General features: G+C 46.1%; 1 pseudogene; it reads left to right on the top strand.

Moving 5' to 3' along the window:
- The first annotated feature begins 266 nt into the window (after positions 1-266).
- On the top strand, positions 267-15,747 carry LOC115187815 (acylamino-acid-releasing enzyme-like; annotated as a pseudogene).
- Positions 15,748-20,692: the final 4,945 nt, after the last annotated feature.

The following is a 20,692-nucleotide window of genomic DNA, read 5'->3' as shown; positions in this document are numbered from 1 at the left end:
TGTGTGTTCATTAATTGTTTATGGTTCCTTGAACAAGCATGGGAAACAGTTTAAACCCTTTACAATGAAGATCTCTGAAGTTATTTGGATTTTTACTAATTATCTTTGGGATTCAAATGGTGGGATTGGATGGGGCAGGAGATGTTTATTTTTTTTTTTCAATGGTTAGTGCTATCTGGGATTCTTTGGACCTCCCGATCGTTTTAAATGTCAACTTCAATGGGATGACGTCAGAGTTGGGGTGAAATCCCAAGGCGCCATTAATCACTTCCTTTGTGAATCCTACAAAATGTGTTGCTGCTGCCGCCTTGCGTTTGGTCTCTTCCATCAGCCCCTGTATGAAATGGTATCGGCCGTCGTGTAGACATGGAGTTCCTGGTAAAAGACAACTATTGTTCTTTTTTTCACAGATTTAGAAGTACCACTTTAGCTCAAAATGGACATTTGTGTTCCATCTACGTTTATCTTAACATTCGTCTATCTAACCGTTAAAATGAAGCTGATACATAATGTTCGTTTGTTGAACGCATGCAGTCACATGGCTTTATTATCACCTGTAATCGATGAAAGTGATTAGTTAGCTAGCTAATGCACTGTAAAAGTGTTCCCAAAAACAGTTTCTAGCTGCATGTCTAACTAACGCTACTGCACCTAGGCACGAATGGAACCCGACGCTATCAGCACTTTGTACCGCGAAATTAGTGGGTATCCCACCCCTATTTCTGCCTTCGTGACGGCGAATGACTACATGGCACTATTAAACGGCACGAGTTTCACTTTATGTACAGGTGAGACACTGCGCGCACACGCACACACACACACACACACACACACACGCACACACACACACACACACACAGAGATCGCAACGTTGTAACTGTCCCACTATGGTGTCTGTGAAACCACAGGTTGCGCCTGAGGCCATCACCATTTTGAAGTAGTCAATTTTCATCTGCATCTGAGTTGGATAACAAACTGAAAGGGTGTATTTTTAGATTTTTTTTATTTAACCTTATTTAACTTGGCAAATCAGTTAAGAACAAATTCTTATTTACAATGACTGACTAATGTAACCAGAAACAATTAGGGTGTGGGGTTTCTCGCTTCCTCTGTCTCTGCTGCTACCATAGAGATACATAGAGGACTCATCTTGTGTCTGTGCCATTATAGCAAAGATTTCTATAACTAACCCAAGATAGACCAGAGCATGTCATTTCCACCACTCTAGTCATTCAGGTTACGCCTCTACAGAGCTCTGGACATTCAGGTTACGCCTCTACAGAGCTCTGGACATTCAGGTTACGCCTCTACAGAGCTCTGGACATTAAGGTTACGCCTCTACAGAGCTCTGGACATTCAGGTTACGCCTCTACAGAGCTCTGGACATTCAGGTTACTCCTCTACAGAGCTCTGGACATTCAGGTTACGCCTCTACAGAGCCCTGGACATTCAGGTTACTCCTCTACAGAGCTCTGGACATTCAGGTTACGCCTCTACAGAGCTCTGGACATTCAGGTTACGCCTCTACAGAGCTCTGGACATTCAGGTTACGCCTCTACAGAGCTCTGGACATTCAGGTTACGCCTCTACAGAGCTCTGGACATTCAGGTTACGCCTCTACAGAGCTCTGGACATTCAGGTTACGCCTCTACAGAGCTCTGGACATTCAGGTTACGCCTCTACAGAGCTCTGGACATTCAGGTTACGCCTCTACAGAGCTCTGGACATTCAGGTTACGCCTCTACAGAGCTCTGGACATTCAGGTTACGCCTCTACAGAGCTCTGGACATTCAGGTTACGCCTCTACAGAGCTCTGGACATTCAGGTTACGCCTCTACAGAGCTCTGGACATTCAGGTTACGCCTCTACAGAGCTCTGGACATTCAGGTTACGCCTCTACAGAGCTCTGGACATTCAGGTTACGCCTCTACAGAGCTCTGGACATTCAGGTTACGCCTCTACAGAGCTCTGGACATTCAGGTTACGCCTCTACAGAGCTCTGGACATTCAGGTTACGCCTCTACAGAGCTCTGGACATTCAGGTTACGCCTCTACAGAGCTCTGGACATTCAGGTTACGCCTCTACAGAGCTCTGGACATTCAGGTTACGCCTCTACAGAGCTCTGGACATTCAGGTTACGCCTCTACAGAGCTCTGGACATTCAGGTTACGCCTCTACAGAGCTCTGGACATTCAGGTTACGCCTCTACAGAGCTCTGGACATCAGGTTACGCCTCGACAGAGCTCTGGACATTCAGGTTACGACTCGACAGAGCTCTGGACATTCAGGGTACGCCTATATAACGCTGTGCTCATTTAGGTTAGTGTTTTCCATTAGTGTCGGCTGTACAGCCGGTTACACAAATTTTCAGCCGGGTACTTTTTCCACTTCAATTTAACTATGCTACTTTTTTACAATTCATAAATCAGAAAAAAAGTTCACGAGCCCTCTCCCACTAAAATGAATGATATGCATCTTATAGTGTGTGTCAGTCCGAAAGTGACCGACGACAGGGATGGTCTGCTGGCTTGACGGTCTGCTGGCTTGACGGTCTGCTGGCTTGACGGTCTGCTGGCTTGACGGTCTGCTGGCTTGTCGGTCTGCTGGCTTGACAGTCTCTCTGTACCTCCTGGGTGTGTGTGTTGTGTACACTGTGCTTGCAGTCACATTTCTTTACACGGAGGGAGAGAGCACAGAGGAGGATGGTGGCCGGAGCTATAGGAGGACGGGCTCATTGTAATGAATGGAACAGTCAAACATGTGGTTTCCATGTGTTTGTGTTTGATACGTTACATGAATTCCGCACCAGCCATTACGATGAGCCCGTCTTCCTGTAGTTCCTCCTACCAGCCTCCTCTGAGAGAGCATGATGCTCCTTCATCGTCTATGTGAGTCAATTTGCACGTCCCATATAATGCGGTAACGATGAGTCGAAATCCACTTCGAATATAAATTAATGTGCCAGAAATTGTACTTTCTCATGCTCATTGGCGATTTTTAGCATGTAGATCTTGGTGGGGCAAACTCCCCCCAATTTTTTTGGTCATTTCCAATTTGATCAAATTAATCATAGTGGGCAGAACGAGCAAGGACGTGGGCAGAGCCAAGCACGAGCTAGTAAGATCCTATTGGCTCGCTCTAGTATTTATTAGCGTATTTCCGTTAAGGAACGCCTACTTTGTTGTGAGTGTGCAATAACTCAATTCACCCCTGCACTCCTTCTAAACAACATAATTTTTGGTAAAGGGTAAAGTCTACAAAATGCAGTCCACTGTTTGTTACAGATTCTAGTTTTGGAAACAGAAAACTGTATGGCGATCAAATGTTTCATTGATGAGAATATTTGCATAATTTTGGCCAAAATCCATCTTGCTCCGTCTTTTCCCAGTGCTGGGCTTCCTCACTACCATATTTGGTAGTGTGTGGAAACGCCAACCGGATGCTTCACATGTATACATCCAGGGAAATATCTGACTCATTGTTCTATCTGTGACAATAGCGTCTATGACAGCATTTGCCTTCACCATTGAGGCTATCTCCATTTTGAAGTAGTCAATTTTCTTCACGATTGGCCGGATCCCTCCTGATGACCTGGATGAACATGACTCCAACAGGATCAGACAATTAAGTGTGAAGTACCACCCAGTTGCTGACGTTAAAATGGCGGAAGCCTTCAATGCTACCTTTTGGTCACTAGAGGCCTCTATCATTCTCAAAGGCCTCAGTGGTGCTGCCCATGCTTTAACAGGCTTTTGGGCATTAGCCCTCTATACATCACACACACACACACACACACACACACACACACACTAAAGAACACTGAACAGCAGACAAATTGGTACCCATAAAAAACATTTTGACTGCACGTATGCTATTATGTTTGTTTGGTTGGGAAAAAAATAGTTCAAATTACTTTTTAAATCTATTGATGAAAAAAATAAAATAATAATCCTAGTTATTAACCTCTCCTTCACCTGCGCCTATCAGAGTGGAGTCAGACTGAGACAGTCCGGGGAGCCAGACTGCACTATGCCCAGCAGTGGACACTGATTCAAAACTACAGACAAGAGACCGACATAAACATCCAACCACCAAGCCCCTGCAGCCTTTTACACGGCGAGTAAGTAGACAGACGGACACATTAACACTCCCCCACCACTCATTCTCCATCCCAGTGTCTGGTGTTGATGACGTAATGTGTAAGATGATTATATAGGGGAGGTATTTAATAAAGACGCGAGAGGTCTTTCTCTGAGCTGCCATTTTCAAAGCTTTCTTCCTTCCTGCTCAAATAGATTTCTGAGTTCCTATTCCCTGTCTGGAGATCTGAAGGCGGTTGTCAGGGTAACCAGCGGTCAGGTTGTGGTACAACAGTTCCTGGAGGTAAGGATGGCGTAGTCTGGGTGTGTCCGTCATCATTTGGCTAAATTCCTTCACCCACCCCCATACGGTGCGTATTTGTTTGCTTTAACTTTAATAGGGTCTGTTCATTTTCAGGTATGGAGCGACAGGTGTCTAAAAAAGATCCTCGATCTCTCAGCTCTCAACAAACATGGGAGAGTGTATGAGGATGGTAAGGCCTTTTCCTGGGTGGTTTTAATGCCTATGGTGCTCTGAGTATTCTGTCCGATGCTAGACCTGTCCACTGTGGACCTAATCGGCGCCATTTGCTTGAATTCATCAGCCACACTCTCTCTCCATGTCGGTCTGTCTTTGTCTCTTGTTCGCCGTCTGTCTTTGTGTGCAGCTCAGTTTGGCTGCCTGGCCTGGTCTACATGTGAGAGCAGGCTGCTGTATGTAGCTGAGGGGAAAAGGTCTATAGGAGAGTCATATGCTTCAGCCTCCAGCCCATCAGCTGGAGAGCCAAGAGCAGGGCCCTCGGAAGGCCCTTCTGAGAAGGTATCAGAAACACCCTGATCACTTCTCCTCTATTACTTGTCTTTGTATGTTTAGCCATACATTCAGTTGGATGTAGTCCTTAAAGTGACACTCGGGTGGTTCTGGAAGTACTCTTAGGATGGCTGCTATGTTGCGTAAACATGATCCAGTGTTTATTTCTATTCTTTTTTTCATGGCTTCAACACCCTTCCTTTCCCCTGTTGTGCATCAGGATAAGAGTGTGTACTGGGAGGACTGGGGGGAAGGCTTGACCAGTAAAAGTGTCCCAGTGCTGTGTGTGGCCGACGTGGCCAAGGGCACGGTAACAGTGCTGCAGGGTGTCCCGTCACACGTGTCCCCAGGCCAGGTGAGCACAAACGGGGCCTCACACACCCACACACACACACCAATAAAGGCATTAGCAGAGCATCGTATGGTATTTGCAACTTCACTGTAAAGATCACCAGTCACATGACATGTCTTATAGTCATGTAATTCTATGTAATATCATGTTATGCCATGAAATGTAAATGTACAGTAATTGTTGTCATGCTGATTGTCTGTCTGGTTAACACAGGGTCTCTGGGCCCATGATGGCGAGTCTGTGTTTTTTGTGGGCTGGTGGCATGAGCCCTTCAGACTGGGCCTGAGGTTCTGCTCCAATAGGAGGTAAGGAACAGCCTGTGTAGTCTACTATGTTTACGTCATCTCACTAATCAATATTCCAGAGTAATAGACTGATCAAGATATGCCCTTATGTGTTATTTTAGTAAGACTAAAATGAGAGCTTCTGGTTTCAGGTCAGCTCTGTTTTGTCTGGACCTGGAAGGAAACTGTGGTGAGTATTTCCTGTGTTCATTGTCATGGTAATCAACTTGTTAATTCACAGCGAATTAACAACAAAGCTTCTCTTTCCTCCTCTCAAACCTCCAACCTGCAACCCCTTGTTTCTCCTTACACAGAGTGTCTGTCTGGGGACACCAGCTCAGTCTCGTCCCCCCCGTCTGAGCCCTGATGGACGCTACCTGGTGTACCTGGAGGGACAGGTGTTTGGCCCCCACAGCCAGTGTCTCAGCATGCAGCAGGTGAGTCCCCAGCCTGACCTCCAGCCTCCCAACTCCCAGACCCCAGTCCAGACCCTCCCCCCCACTCCCAGCCTAGCCCCTAGTCCTCAGCGTGACCTCCAGACCCCCGCCCCCCGCCTAGTCCTCAGCGTGACCTCCAGACCCCCGCTCCCAGCCTAGCCCCTAGTCCTCAGCGTGACCTCCAGACCCCCGCTCCCAGCCTAGTCCTCAGCGTGACCTCCAGACCCCCGCTCCCAGCCTAGTCCTCAGCGTTACCCCCGCTCCCAGCCTAGTCCTCAGCGTTACCCCCGCTCCCAGCCTAGTCCTCAGCGTTACCCCCGCTCCCAGCCTAGTCCTCAGCGTTACCCCCCGCTCCCAGCCTAGTCCTCAGCGTTACCTCCCGCTCCCAGCCTAGTCCTCAGCGTTACCTCCCGCTCCCAGCCTAGTCCTCAGCGTTACCTCCCGCTCCCAGCCTAGTCCTCAGCGTTACCTCCCGCTCCAGCCTAGTCCTCAGCGTTACCTCCCGCTCCCAGCCTAGTCCTCAGCGTTACCTCCCGCTCCCAGCCTGGTCCTCAGCGTTACTCCCAGCCTGGTCCTCAGCGTTACCTCCCAGCCTCGTCCTCAGCGATTACCTCCCAGCCCTAGCCCTCAGCATTACCTCCGACCCCCGCTCCCAGCCTAGTCCTCAGCGTTACCTCCCGCTCCCAGCCTAGTCCTCAGCGTACCCTCCCAGCCTAGTCCTCAGCGTTACCTCCCAGCCTCGTCCTCAGCGTTACCTCCCAGCCTCGTCCTCAGCGTTACCTCCCAGCCTCGTCCTCAGCGTTACCTCCCAGCCTCGTCCTCAGCGTGACCTCCCAGCCTCGTCCTCAGCGTTACCTCCCAGCCCTCGTCCTCAGCGTTACCTCCCAGCCTCGTCCTCAGCGTTACCTCCCAGCCTCGTCCTCAGCGTTACCTCCCAGCCTCGTCCTCAGCGTTACCTCCCAGCCTCGTCTCCGCGTTACCTCCCAGCCTCGTCCTCAGCGTTACCTCCCAGCCTCGTCCTCAGCGTTACCTCCCAGCCTCGTCCTCAGCGTTACCTCCCAGCCTCGTCCTCAGCGTTACCTCCCAGCATCGTCCCAGCGTTACCTCCCAGCCTAGCCCTCAGCGTTACCTCCCGCTCCCAGCCTAGCCCTCAGCGTTACCTCCCGACCCCGCCCCTAGTCCTCAGCGTTACCTCCCGACCCCCCGCTCCCAGCCTAGTCCTCAGCATGACCTCCAGACCCCTGCTCCCAGCCTAGCCCTGGTCCTCAGCGTGACCTCCCGACCCCCGCTACCAGCCTAGTCCTCAGCGTGACCTCCCGACCCCCGCTCCCAGCCTAGTCCTCAGCGTTACCCCCTGCTCCCAGCCTAGCCCCTAGTCCTCAGCGTTACCTCCCGCTCCAGCGTCCTCCGTCCTCAGCGTTACCTCCCGACCCCCGCTCCCAGCCTAGCCCCTAGTCCTCAGCGTTACCTCCCGACCCCCGCTCCCAGCCTAGCCCCTAGTCCTCAGCGTTACCTCCAGACCCCCGCTCCCAGCCTCGTCCTCAGCGTTACCTCCAGACCCCCGCTCCCAGCCTAGCCCCTAGTCCTCAGCGTTACCTCCCGACCCCCGCTCCCAGCCTAGTCCTCAGCGTTACCTCCCAGCCTAGTCCTCAGCGTTACCTCCCAGCCTAGTCCTCAGCGTTACCTCCCAGCCTAGTCCTCAGCGTTACCTCCCAGCCTAGTCCTCAGCGTTACCTCCGCTCCCAGCCTAGCCCTCAGCGTTACCTCCAGACCCCTGCTCCCAGCCCCTTCATGAAGGAGCCGTTACCGCCTTATCAGAAAGAAGCAAGGATGGTCTGGAGGTCAGTGGGGAGTGCTGCTTATGCTTCGCTGGTGGTATTCTGCACTGTTATACTGTTATATCCTTACCTTCTCTCTGTCCACAGTATGACCTGGAGACAAGGAAGATCTCGGTGCTGGTGGACGTAGTCAATAGGCCAAAGAAAGGTACAGAATTTGAATAACTTTAACGCAACATTTTGAACTTGACATCGAATGGCACCCCATTTCCTACTGCACTTTCCATCTCTTGGTTCTCACCCATTTCCTTCCCGGACATTATCTATCAATCCCCGTTCCTGTGCCCCCCCCCTTTTGTCTGTCCCTAGATGAGTTTGCTGGGCTGTATGAGGCTTTGCCACCTCGATGCTGGGCGTCAGACAGCCAGAGAGTGGTCTTCAGTAGTGCCCGGAGGAACTGGAGGGTATAGTGTGAACATGCACACAAGCGGACACAACTTTGTACTCCATGATCTCACTTTCCCATCTGTCCCTCTCTCCCAGGACCTCTTTGTAGTGGACAGGACCACTAGGAGAGTAACCCGCATGTCTGCCCGTAAGCTCTCCTTTATATGATTATTAGTCTGTTAGGTTTTCATCTCCAGCTTCGTCAACTGAAACTAGTCCGAGCTGTAGCAAACCGTTCAATCTTTCTCTCTCCACTCAGCTGAGAAATTTGGGAGCTGGAAGCTGCTCACCATCCAGAATGACCTCATGGTGGTCCACTGTTCCCATCTGAACGAGGCCCCACGCCTGGTAATACAGTATTGTGGTCATTCATATATCGCTCTGGGCATTGAGGTTACCCCTATACAGAGGGCTGGGCATTGAGGTTACCCCTATACAGAGGGCTGGGCATTGAGGTTACAGTGTGTTCCACTAGCGCCGGCTGTCGACTATACAGCCGGTTACACTAATTTTCAGCCGGGTACTTTTTCCACTTAAATTAACTATGCTACTTTTTACAATTCACAAGTCATAAAAAAAAGTTCATGAGCCCTCTCCCACTAAAATGAATGATATGCATCTCATAGCGTGTGTCAGTCAGAAAGTGACCGACGACAGGGACAGTCTGCTGGTTTGACGGTCTGCTGGTTTGACGGTCTCTCTGTACCTCCTGGGTGTGTGTGTTGTGTACACTGTGCTTGCAGTCACATTTCTTTACACGGAGGGAGAGAGCACAGAGGAGGATGGTGGCCGGAGCTATAGGAGGACGGGCTCATTGTAATGAATGGAACAGTCAAACATGTGGTTTCCATGTGTTTGTGTTCGATACGTTACATGAATTCCGTACCAGCCATTACGATGAGCCCGTCTTCCTGTAGCTCCTCCTACCAGCCTCCTCTGAGAGAGCATGATGCTCCTTCATCGTCTATGTGAGTCAATTTGCACGTCCCATATAATGTGGTAACGATGAGTCGTGGCACATTAATTTATTTTCTTTCTCATGCTCAGTGGCTATTTTAGCATGTAAATCTTGGTGGGGCAAACTCCAATTTTGTTTCTTTTCGGTGCAAGCCACTACACTAAACAGTACATTAATTGCACTATAACGGTGACCAACAGTGCCCACACACGGTTAAGACCGACATAAAGCTGTCCCAACTAGAGAGCTTTCTTTTCAGCACCACAGAGTGAATCCTTACCACTGTTACACCTGGCTATCAGCGGAGCCTTGTCTGGCAGCGAAACCGTTCATTCAGCCTCATTTACTGCCTTTAAAAAATAATAGCTGATATGGCTGACTTGCTTCAACAAACATGTCTGAGATTTCCCATTTCCAAGTTTCCAGTTGTTTTGAATGCTGCAGAAGTAACGCTGGATTGACAGCATGGCCAATGTATTCAACCTTTTCTAGCCCATCGTGTTGAATGTTTATCCTTTTAAACACCCACCCCACTGAATATCAGGCTAGTAATTGCTTTGCAATGCTTGCAGTTAGCCACTGATTCCTTCCAAACCACTCATTGTTGAATTAGCGATTTCCAACTTGGTGTGTAATGTTTATGTCCAATGGCCGACGAGCACCGCTAAGTTTTATCATAATTTCTCATATGACAAGGATTTGCCAGTAGATTGTCGACTTAATTCATGATGACTGCTAGCTAAGTATGACGTTGACATGATCAGTCCAATCAAAGCTACGGCAGATATAATGTGATTTGACGTCATTTTATCTGTGGCCAATGACCTTGAGCCTTCTTGGATGGACACTTCTAATGTAACTCAATGGCTGCGTTTCAAACATATAAAAGACACACCCTCGTCCACTTACCCTCGCCTTATGCCCTTGGGGGAATCCCCGTGGCCATATTTGTCGGTCCAAATGATTAGCCAAGCAAGGGAAGTTTGCAACGTAAGCCCCTCAGCCCTCGTTTTTAATGGAATTTGCGGGTGTGCAATTATGTTCACTTCGGGGCCTGAAATGCCCCATAATTCAATTTGCGATGATGGTACATCCGCTAAGAAAAGTCAGCCAAAATCCCAAGGTCAATATGGAGTCAACAGTGTAAGTAAAAACAAATGTAAATAAGTTAGAAATTGTGCTGCTAATACACCAACACGTCTTGTAAAAAGTAAATGTTTTTGTTTTGTTAGCTTTTGGAAATTGTAGAAATAAATGTTCATTCAGAAGTTCCAGCTAGGCAGGCTAACGCTAGTTAGCTAATTAATTTGCTAGCTATCATACATGAATAAATATATAGTTAATATAAGTAGACGTGCAATCATAACGTCATCAGAAGTGTCCACTTCATTTTAGGGCTGAGGAGAAAGGATGTGTCTTAAGTGTTTGGAATGCAGCCTATGACGGCACCCAAAGGGCTTGAGTTTTGGAACTCTACCTTTTTAGATTTTGCCTTGACATAATGTCCCCATGAGTGACAGGACACTGAGCCAATCACTGCGCAACTAGGGAACACGTTTGTGTTAAACCAAATCATCATGGAAACGCATTTCATTTGGTGTATCAAGCAAGAAGGCAGTAACTGCAGTCTAGGGTTAAAGATCATGTCCATGTTAATAAAAAAACTGACATCTTAGTAAGACAACCACATCTCCAATGATCTGCCTACAATTCATTTGCCTCGACAGTAAAACAACTTTGAAGTCCTTTTTTTCCAGTTTCACTCCATGAGCATTTACTGCTCTTTTGCTTGGTATGGCAGAGCTGTGATTTGATTGACGAACAACAAGCTTGGCTCATAAATGTTGTCTAACTGAAAAAGTCAATCTCATATCCTTGCCGTTCATAAATCATACAACCATATTGCATCGGGACAAGTAAACTAAAGATCTCGTTTGTATTTTCGATATGAACTCTTATCAGGACTTGACAGACAGTGATGTTAGGCTACTGACGAGTCACTCAGTTTATCGAATCGCATCGGTAAGAGTTGATTTGGCTTCATTCGCATAGTGGTAGTTTTGTTGGTGATTAACTGCAGTTAAATGATAACGTTCGATGAATATGGTGAATCCTCACTGCAGAAAAATAGGTAGGCTAGTGAAACGATAGCCTCACTCTGGTCCGAAAGAGAACTTATTGATTTATTTCCAAAGCTAATGATGCATATGTTATTTTCAAATATGTTGATCTATGTCTACTGATTTTAATCAAAGTGTTGACAATGGAGTAGTCAACTGCTGCTTCATTCTTCAATTATACCTGTATCGCAGATTGCTGAGAAAATGCCTCTTATAAGGGAACTTTATGCCTGTGGAAGTCAACAAACTCTTAAAAGATTAATTAAGAAGAAATCTGTGGGTCAGGTCATTAAACAAGTGTTTTTTTCTTCAATAAATGACGTAACTGACGACAGTTAAATTAGTGGAAGAATTTCAATAAGTGTTTGCAACTTTCCTTGTGAATTGTCATTTATTCAAATATATACTATTTTAGAGCCATTTTTTACATTTGAAGAAGTGCTCGTCACACAATTTCTTTGATTTAAAATGTAACTTAGACCAAATTATCTTAATTTATATTTTATTTACTTAATTTGAAGAACAAACATTGTGGCAATTCTTATCTTACAGTAAAATTCTTTAATCTCAAGAGAAGACTGGATAAAAAATTACAGTTTCTTTTCTTAATTAAAAAATAGTCTTTATTGTCTAAGCCAAGACAATATTTAATCAAAAATAGCAATACACTAGATTCATCCATTTTCAGTCATTTTAATTTTAAACAATACCACCAAAAAAATCAAATTTGGGAGGTAAACTCAAAAGTATTCAATAATTTCGCTGAGTATTTCGGATGGAATCAAGGTATTGGAGGCCACCAAAATAGAGCTTGTTTCCCAGAAAATTATTAACCACCTGGCCCGGGCGATCCCACCTGGCTACTTTTATATTTAGTTAGCAACTCCATGTGCTTGTGGAAAACATGTAGGTTACCCCCCCCCCTATACTGATCATTTAGGTTACCCCCCTTATACTGATCATTTAGGTTACCCCCCCCCCTATACTGGTCATTTAGGTTACCCCCCCTATACTGGTCATTTAGGTTACCCCCCCCTATACTGGTCATTTAGGTTACCCCCCCCCCCCCTATACTGGTCATTTAGGTTACCCCCCCCCCCTATACTGGTCATTTAGGTTACCCCCCCCCCCCCCTATACTGGTCATTTAGGTTCCCCCCCCCCCTATACTGGTCATGTAGGTTACCCCCCCCCCTATACTGGTCATTTAGGTTACCCCCCCCCCCCCCTCCCATACTGGTCATATATGCATTGTCATTGCAGGTAGTGGCTTTTCTTCCGTTGGCTGGGGGGGGGGGGGAGGTGTCCTGGGACCATCTGGGCGAGTCGTGTCTACTTGGTGCTATCGTCAATGTTCTGGACGTCAGCCCTACACCCCAGGAGGAGAATCCAGAGTACTGTGAGTCAGTCAATAGTGGTTTACAACTTGTCTGGTTGCCATAACTGCATGTCCTTGAGAACAATAAAATGAAGTAAGTTGTGTGTCTCTTATGCAGCTGGCCTAGACTTCGGGGCCCTGCTGGTTACGACAAACCACCTTCCGTCACGCACCAAGGTTCCTCTGGTGGTGTTTGTCCATGGTGAGAGAAACCTCTGGAGAATCTAGCTCCTGGGCCCGTATTCATAAAGCGTCTCGTAGTAGGAGCACTGGTCTAGGATCAAATCTTCGCTGTATATTTAATTTGTATAAAAACTGATCCTAGATCGGCACTCCTATTCTGAGATGCTTTTATGTATATGGGAACTGATCTATGAAAGAGATCACGGAGGACTCACTGAAGCTTGTGTTCTTTCCCAGGTGGGCCGCACTCCCAGTTCTTTGCGGAGTGGAATGTCACTACAGCAGTCCTGGTCAAACTGGGCTTTGCTGTACTCATGGGTAAGATAGTGGACTTCCTCCTTGGCTCATACCCACACACACTGGTATCCACTGTTAGAATATTGTTTCTCGCTCTGTGTTTTGTAGTGAATTACCGGGGTTCCACTGGCTTTGGCCAGGACAGCATCCTCTCTCTGGCCGGTAACATCGGCAGCCAAGACGTCAAGGATGTGCAGGTACCGAGTGAGCTCTCAGCTGAAAATGACTACAACAGTGTTTCAACCCAGGGTGTCAGTCAGGTTGCTAATTTTTGTTCTAACTCAATACTACTAACACACCTTGTTCAACTAACCTCTTCCTAACTATCATTCCCAGAGGGCTGTGCTAACTGCCCTTGCTGACCAAACTGCTGAGAAGCTCTTAACCCTTGACCCTGATAAAGTGGTGGTGATGGGTGGGTCCCACGGAGGCTTCCTGGCCTGCCACCTGATTGGCCAGTTCCCAGACTTCTACAAGGCGTGTGCCGTCAGGAACCCAGTCATCAACGCTGCCACCTTACTGGGAACCAGTGACATCGTGGACTGGTGAGACTTGACACTGTCTCTGTGTATCAGTGTATAGGACTGGGGAGTCCTAAATGAGACTGTAAAACACTAATTGTAGTGCACTAGTTGGGGGATGGAAAGTGTGTGCACTGCATATTTAAGATACTGTAAAAATAATAAATAAATAAAAATACAAGTACTATGCAAATACAATGTGATTAATTGGTTGGTTGATGGATAGATGTCCTGTGTCTCCCTCTACCTTTCCTAGGCGTTACTCTAGTGTGGGGCTGCAGTACTCTTATGACCAGCTGCCCACCCCAGAGGCTCTCACCACCATGCTCCAGAAATCCCCCATCACCTACGCACCTCAGGTTTGAGGTTCATGCACACAAATACAAACACACTCCCCTATAGCTGTCAGAGACAAGCATATCATTTGGTTTCGTCCGTCTGTGTCCAGATCAAGGCCCCAGTGCTCCTGATGCTGGGGGGTAAAGACAGGAGAGTGTCCCCTTACCAAGGTTTGGAGCTGTACCGCTCTCTGAAGAGCAGGGGCTCCCCCGTCAGGTGACAACCGCTTGTTATATTATCCATCATCCTGCCCACATAAAAAAATAACTATAGAACACTACAGTACTTACTATAGAATTTGGCTCAAATGCATTAAGGAAAGAAATTCCCCCAAATAACTTTTAACAAGGCACACCTGTTAATTGAAATGTATACCAGGTGACTACCTCATGAAGCTGGTTGAGAGAATGCCAAGAGTGTGCAAAGCTGTTATCAAGGCAAAATGTGGCTACTCTGAAGAATCTCAAATGTTAAAATATATTTTGATTTGTTTAACACTTTTTTGGTTACATGATTCAATATGTGTTATTTCATACTTTTGTTGTCTTCACTATTATTCTACAATGAAGAAAATAGTAAAAATAAGGAAAAACCCTTGAATGAGTAGGTGTGTCCAAACTTTTGACTTACTGTCGATGAAAACGCTCTTGGTACATATTATGATCTGCAGCTTATGAGGTATTCGTACTCAGGCGACCAAAAACTTGAGACTTCCTTAAAATTAGTTTGTGCACCAGCTGTTGAGACACTCCTCCCCCTCTCAGCTTACCCGAGGCTGCCTTCTGATCTTACCAGTGAGGTGTATTGTCCTTGTTCAGGCAAGACTCCTTGAAATGTAGGATATTGCAGTTCTTCAGGTCCTGTTGATAGGATAGTCGCCAACAGTTTGTTCTCTAGTGATTGTACGTTCGCCCACAAAACAGACGGCAATGGCGGTCTAGATGCGCGCCGACGTAGCCTAATCATGACGCCGCCTCGCTTGCCTCTTTCGCCGCTGCTTCCTCTTTCGAGTCCCGGGGATCAGGGCCAGGTCCGGGGTAAACGACCAGAGCTGCCGACTCGTTGAAGTAGAAATCTCTATCCGAATCGAGGTTCGCGATTGCTGTTCTATAGCAGAATTTGATTGCTGTTCTGATGCAGAATTTGATTGCTGTTCTATAGCAGAATTTGATTGCTGTTCTATAGCAGAATTTGATTGCTGTTCTATAGCAGAATTTGATTGCTGTTCTATAGCAGAATTTGATTGCTGTTCTATAGCAGAATTTGGTCAGGAGCCGGTAAGACGGCAGCTATCCACTGCAGCGCCGTCCTAGTTTAGCATTGTTAGATGATTCGTTGACCTGTGTGAACTCTGGGCCGTATTTGTTAGGTACCTAATGGAAGCAGAACAAACTGAAACAGGGAGGGACTACCTGAACTTGTCCAATAAGAAATTGCTTGCTTTTGTTTTCCTACGTTGTCCGCTAATAAATACAACTGCTTGCCCTTGCAGGTTGCTTTTGTTTGCGGAGGACGCCCACTCACTGGCTCGTGTGGACACTCAGGCTGACTGCTTCCTCAATGTGGTGCTGTGGTTCCAGCAACACCTCTACCTGCACTGAGCCTCTACTGGTATGACTGGGGACACAAAGGGAACTGTGGAATTAAGACATCCACACTTGTGTGTACTGTACTCCCTTTGTACATTTCAGTTGTTACCAGGTCCTTCTGGTGTTTTCTATGGTTGCATTATGCCAGCAATAAATGTTTTGTTGAAAATATGACCTTTTGCGTTGATTGTGTACAACCTTCCGTGAGCTCCATGAGGCAATGGATGATTTAACTGCAGATGTGGGATTCCTGTGGATTTGTCTGGAAACATCCAAAACACCAGTGTTGGGGACGTTACTCTAAAAATCTAGTTTGCCATGCTACCCATTACTTCACACTGGAAGAAGTTAAGCAAGACATAGCTGACTTAACTGTTTTTAATTCCAAGCACAGATGGGACCCTTGGAAATGAATTTGCTTAGGCATTAATCATGTAAAACACATTTCTTTATTGTGACACGGCGTCAGTGAGATTCAAATCTATGATCTTCTGTTTCCTATCCATGGAATTAGTCTACTGCACAACCAGAATGGAGCTAGCATGCCATGTTTTTTTTTACCTCATATGAGGCTGTTCATTTGTCTATTCAAACAAACCCCATTTCAAAGGAAACAAACACACATTAGGATTAGGTGTGGCCAATTAGTCAGCACAGCCAACACCCCTAACGTTACTGAAGTTTCCTTGTAGTTTTTATTTGGAAGTTTTCTTAATGTTCTTGGAACAATTTGAGAACATGACTTCACATAGAACCATGAGGAAACCTGTAGGAAACATTATACTGAAATTTCCACAACGTTGTTTCTTAACATTCTCTGACCTATTTGACAACATTCCCAATGTCAGACCAGTTGGAGAATGTTCCTATAACATTACCAAAAATGAAATGTAACCTTGTTTGAACTTTTAGGGAACGTTCTATTAAAGTAATGACTTTTTTTTTTGTGGAGTCCCTTAAATGTGCTGAGTGTTCCAAAGCCAAGCAACTATCCAGCACCATTCCCAGAAAGTTGTGGGAAGGTTGTGTGCAAATAAACCATAGGACCACCATGTTCTCACCAAGCTCTAAGAAACATATGGTTCTCAGAACGTTATGTGCCAGCTGGGTAGTTCACTGCATCCAAATTATTTAGTGTGTTCATATGAGAAAATGGGAAATGTCATAGACGACAAATTGCAAGACTGATCACGTTGTGGTCATATGTTAAAATGTGTTATTTATCCTATTACAATGTTTCAAGTGAGAATTATGGAGGGTGTAAACACTTGACACTCAGTGTCGTAACACTTTATGACACGGTCATAACAGCTGACATAACTTGTCATATGGTCAACAGTCATGACCAATATATTTACACCTGTTGTGACAGATATTGCATTGCTTTGTGGCTGTTACTGACACCATAGGTGTCAACCCACATTTATTCAAATTAGTTTTCTCCCTGCCATGAAGTTTCTTTTCATTTGAGTTTTTCTTAAATCCTTTTTTGTAATGAATTCTTGATGGGTTTTTTTCTCCATGTTTTAATTAAGTAGCTTTTAGGAAATCAACTTTATGACACTTTCATGAAGCATATTGACCATCCTGTGTCACTTCACTTGGACTAATAAAATACACTTTATGACACTGTCAAGAAGCATTGTGACCATCATATAAGCCCTCTATCAGACATCAGTCAAAAGAGGGTGTCTTGTCAGCTCCTGAAATGTGCTCCTGCATTCATCCCGGTCATCAGCAACTGAGCTTTGGGGTAGGTGCATGTCTGACTAGTACGCAATTACAATTTAATATGGTCAATAAAAATAATAATGATGTAATGTTTTGTGGGTTTGACACTCTTACGTAGGTGTCATAACCAGACATGTAATAAATGGCACAACAGGTCTAAATGTGTCATGACGGTGTTATGTCTGCAGTTATGACATGGTTATGACTGTCAGTGTTATGACTCTAGGTGTCAAAGCGTTACCGGCAGGTCTGATGCCGAAAAAGAAACTAAATTATTGCACACTTTACCCATATTTTATGGGTAAAGGTTAGCTTCTGTAGTTCGCTACACTACTACATGGCACAACAAGTCATTACCTACTAAATGTACACTGCTCAAAAAAATAAAGGGAACACTTAAACAACACATCCTAGATCTGAATGAAAGAAATAATCTTATTAAATACTTTTTTCTTTACATAGTTGAATGTGCTGACAACAAAATCACACAAAAATAATCAATGGAAATCCAATTTATCAACCCACGGAGGTCTGGATTTGGAGTAACACTCAAAATTAAAGTGGAAAACCACATTATAGGCTGATCCAACTTTGATGTAATGTCCTTAAAACAAGTCAAAATGAGGCTCAGTAGTGTGTGTGGCCTCCACGTGCCTGTATGACCTCCCTACAACGCCTGGGCATGCTCCTGATGAGGTGGCGGATGGTCTCCTGAGGGATCTCCTTTCAGACCTGGACTAAAGCATCCGCCAACTCCTGGACGGTCTGTGGTGCAACGGGGCGTTGGTGGATGGAGCGAGACATGATGTCCCAGATGTGCTCAATTGGATTCAGGTCTGGGGAACGGGCGGGCCAGTCCATAGCATCAATGCCTTCCTCTTGCAGGAACTGCTGACACACTCCAGCCACATGAGGTCTAGCATTGTATTGCATTAGGAGGAACCCAGGGCCAACCGCACCAGCATATGGTCTCACAAGGGGTCTGAGGATCTCATTTCGGTACCTAATGGCAGTCAGGCTACCTCTGGCGAGCACATGGAGGGCTGTGCGGCCCCCCCAAAGAAATGCCACCCCCACACCATGACTGACCCACCGCCAAACCGGTCATGCTGGAGAATGTTGCAGGCAGCAGAAGGTTCTCCACGGCGTCTCCAGACTCTGTCACGTCTGTCACGTGCTCAGTGTGAACCTTCTTTCATCTGTGAAGAGCACAGGGCGCCAGTGGCGAATTTGCCAATCTTGGTGTTCTCTGGCAAATGCCAAACGTCCTGCACGGTGTTGGGCTGTAAGCACAACCCCCACCTGTGGACGTCGGGCCCTCATACCACCCTCATGGAGTCTGTTTCTGACCGTTTGAGCAGACACATGCACATTTGTGGCCTGCTGGAGGTCATTTTGCAGGGCTCTGGCAGTGCTCCTCCTGCTCCTCCTTGCACAAAGGCGGAGGTAGCGGTCCTGCTGCTGGGTTGTGCCCTCCTACGGCCTCCTCCACGTCTCCTGATGTACTGGCCTGTCTCCTGGAAGCGCCTCCATGCTATGGACACTACGCTGACAGACACAGCAAACCTTCTTGCCACAGCTCGCATTGATGTGCCATCCTGGATGAGCTGCACTACCTGAGCCACTTGTGTGGGTTGTAGACTCCGTCTCATGCTACCACTAGAGTGAAAGCACCGCCAGCATTCAAAAGTGACCAAAACATGAGCCAGGAAGCATAGGAACTGAGAAGTGGTCTGTGGTCTTCACCTGCAGAACCACTCCTTTATTGGGGGTGTCTTGCTTATTGCCTATAATTTCCACCTGTTGTCTATTCCATTTGCACAACAGCATGTGAAATGTATTGTCAATCAGTGTTGCTTCCTAAGTGGACAGTTTGATTTCACAGAAGTGTGATTGACTTGGAGTTACATTGTGTTGTTTAAGTGTTCCCTTTATTTTTTTGAGCAGTATAGTTCCCTACTCCCCAACACTGCAAAACACCATAGTCCACTGCAGACAAAAACATATACCTTCCGTGTTCAGACAACACTCACTCCCACAAGGGCACAGTGGCACCTGTACAGATTACGTAACATACACAGGGGGCACAACCACACCTTCATAGATGCCAATCACACTTGGTATGAAGATAGAACTAACTCTCTCCATGGTAAAGTAGTCTTTTTCAGGCAGGTGGTGTACAATCCAATACTTCAACCCTCCTTTGGTGAGATTGAAAGAACCCAAAACAATGTGAGACAGAATCTGAGGATAGGGAAAGAAAATGCAGTTTAAAATGTTTTCCTCATGACAAATGTATTTGAATATGAATGTTTCTGTTACTGTAGGGCTAAAACAGCAATACCTCTAGGTTACTATCATTTATGATGGGTTGAACCCAAGCCGCCATCGCTTAACCATATTTCATGGTCATCTGTAAACATGTGGTTGTAGTTAATCTGATCTATCCAACCGGATCTCAATTTACCATCCTGTGGAGTACAGTGCAGTTCTGGTATCCACCACCAGAGAGCAGTAGTGGGTGGTGGTGCTGTTGGCTGAGACCACTCTATCTTTGACCATGGCAGCATGGCTAAGTCATCATCGTGTCCTCACCTCTGCTGTTGATGTTGGCTGGTGTCAATACTGAGCAGAGTGGTAGCAGTAGTACCCTGATGGCTAAAACATAAGATCAGAACCCAGTAGAGAGAGAGAGAGAGAGGCAGGCGGAAGAAAGGAAACACGAGCAATGTCGGGAGGGCAAGAGTGGACCCAGAGCGAGAGAAGTGGGCCGATTTGTAGAAATATGGCTCTGTTATGCGCTGTCCTTTGTGTTACGGTTCTGTATTTCAATGGTGGCCTGCGGCCTGTGTGAGGGCTGTTTCTGTACTGTCTGTTGTGTGTCATGTGTTGATGTCATTCATAGTGTCTGTTTGTATACCTCCCTGCATGTTACTCATTGTTTATCAGAATCTTAGTCTGTACCCAGTTAACACATTTGGTTCCTTGGAAATTGTGGGAACAACGTTTTTGGTTTCCCATTGGTTCTGTGAACAAAGCCATACGTTTCCTGACGAGTAAACTGAACTTTTAAAAAATGTTCTGAGAACGGAATGTGAACATTTCTCCTGTTCTGGGAACGTTCATTTTTAGGTTGCAGGGAGGTTCTGAGAACGTTTTACTATGGTTCCCTGAAACTTTTCATGGGATGTTTTATTAACCTTCTGAGAATGGAAATTCTAGGTTATTTGAAGGTAATTAAATAACGTACTTAGAACATATTTTAATAACACTGCTAGGTTAGTTTGACTGTTTTTAATTCCAAACGCAGATAGGACCCTTGGAAATGAATTTGCTTCGGCATTAATCATGCAAACACTTTCTGTATTAAGGCAGTGAGATTTGAACC

The sequence above is a fragment of the Salmo trutta genome, unplaced genomic scaffold (genome assembly GCF_901001165.1).
Source record: "Salmo trutta unplaced genomic scaffold, fSalTru1.1, whole genome shotgun sequence".
NCBI lineage: Eukaryota > Metazoa > Chordata > Actinopteri > Salmoniformes > Salmonidae > Salmo > Salmo trutta.
The sequence above is the reverse complement of the archived record's forward strand: the minus strand, read 5'-3'. Positions and strand labels throughout refer to the sequence as shown.